At 32.6% G+C, this 1,827-nt stretch overlaps 1 long non-coding RNA gene across 1 annotated transcript; it reads right to left on the bottom strand.

The window, feature by feature from the left end:
• Nucleotides 1-282: 282 nt before the first annotated feature.
• LOC105272086 (uncharacterized) lies at nt 283-1,292 on the bottom strand. The gene is made up of 3 exons (XR_892717.1): nt 978-1,292; nt 723-824; nt 283-639 (listed from the first exon to the last, which is right to left on the bottom strand). It is a non-coding gene; the product is annotated as an uncharacterized lncRNA (long non-coding RNA).
• Nucleotides 1,293-1,827: the final 535 nt, after the last annotated feature.

Below are 1,827 nucleotides of genomic sequence, written 5' to 3'. Positions count from 1 at the left end.
GAATATCATCGACAACTTCGTTTATTGATAGATCAAGGGAGTTATTGAGTTCCAGGAGCGAACGATTCGAATTATTCTGTTGATTGCGACATTTAGCACGATATTCACGCTGATATGCCGCATTTTTCTCACGTTTTATCTTTTTGTATTCCTCTTCTTCTTCAGATGTTCGTTGAATTTTTTTTCTAGGCATTTTGAAATTTAGAGTGTCGAAATTATGGACGGGAAATATAAATGAGTATGAGAGAGACACAAAGGTTCTTAATTCAGTTCAGAATGCACTAATTTGTCAATTATCTTTATTATTTTTATTCTACTTAATTTTACTGGACAGTTCTAAATATGTTCTGCTAGTCTATGTAAAGAATGAAAAAAAAGAAACAGAAAATTGAATGAGCGAAGATTCTCAACAAATTGCTTCATTCATTCAGCGAAACTGTAAAGTTCTGTGTTTTTGTTATGCAGTTCGTTGAGTTGTTATGATATTTTGGTAATATTTTGGTATGAATATTGCTCGGTAATATATTGGGTAATATTGGGTAATATTCTTGTAATAAATTTTATAATGGTCCTTGGTAACGGTATTTTTATCGCTATTCTTCACAACTCCGTCGAACTCCAGTATGATTGGACACGTCGCTGAAAATAGAAATAAAAACAATATATCCAACTCGATCAGGATTTAATTCAGTATGAAAGAGTGCATTGAGTGATATACTTACATTGTTGATTTTGTCCCTTGTTTTGTTGGAGGAATTAGTTTACTCTGAATGTCTCTGAGTGATCCTGGCTAACCATATATTAGCAATGAAAAACTGACAGCTCTAGAACAAACAATTATCATAAATTCAGACCATTTTTCGAGTGTAAAATGCATTTAATAGTTTACGTTTTGAATTGAGTTTTTCTGAATACTTTTCCGGGAAAATGAGCATGAAGAATAATGAAATTATATTATCAATACACAGATTACTTACGATAACCTCAATTCACCGCATCAAAGGGCACTTTGTATGACAAAAAAAGTTTTCACTGTAGATTAATCATTAATCTATTACATTAATCATTAATGTACATTCAGGATAACTCAGTTGGCAAAATTAATTTATCACTCAGCGATAACTATAAAAGTTATATCGAAATGATTTCACACGTTATTTCAGTGATCGTCAACGTTATACTGGTCGCAGACGTTTGTCCATACGTCACATTGATAAATGCAGAAACTATACTGTACTGTCGTCTGATATTCAATCCTCTTTGCCTGATATATTCTCCTCGCCACGAAAGAATGACGTTCGGGGTTATCTTCACCGTATTCCTCGACACTGGAGTGGGGAGACTTCGGGCGAAAGGTGAACATCATCCTTTATGGCGAGGAGAATAGTACTGGCTAGTACTCACAGAGGAAAATAGTTTGTGGCTGTGGCATCCAGCTAAATCATGCCTCGTTGGCAAGAATGATCTATAATATAGATAGATAATTTATAATATAGATTTTATATAGTCATAAACTGCTGTCCACCGATATTAGGGAATCAAATTCACTATCTCTTGAAAAATCCAACCAATGGAATTTTTAAAAATAATTTTATTGGGAAATACAAAATTCTTACGTCTAACAGTCATCATAATTTGACATTATGATTTTCTCGAGAACACATTAAGTCGTTCGAATTACATTGTATTCATCAGTCGTAGAAATAACTTTTTTTTATCTGAAATCTTGAAAATATAAATGTCGCATTAATATTTACCATCTTATTAACATTGCTCCTTATTTTTCCTTATTTGCCAACAACTTTCTATCCTCAACAGTCATATTTT

Source organism: Fopius arisanus, unplaced genomic scaffold (assembly GCF_000806365.1).
Source record: "Fopius arisanus strain USDA-PBARC FA_bdor unplaced genomic scaffold, ASM80636v1 scaffold00136, whole genome shotgun sequence".
NCBI lineage: Eukaryota > Metazoa > Arthropoda > Insecta > Hymenoptera > Braconidae > Fopius > Fopius arisanus.
Note: the sequence above shows the minus strand (reverse complement) of the source record. Positions and strands in the feature narration are given on the sequence as shown.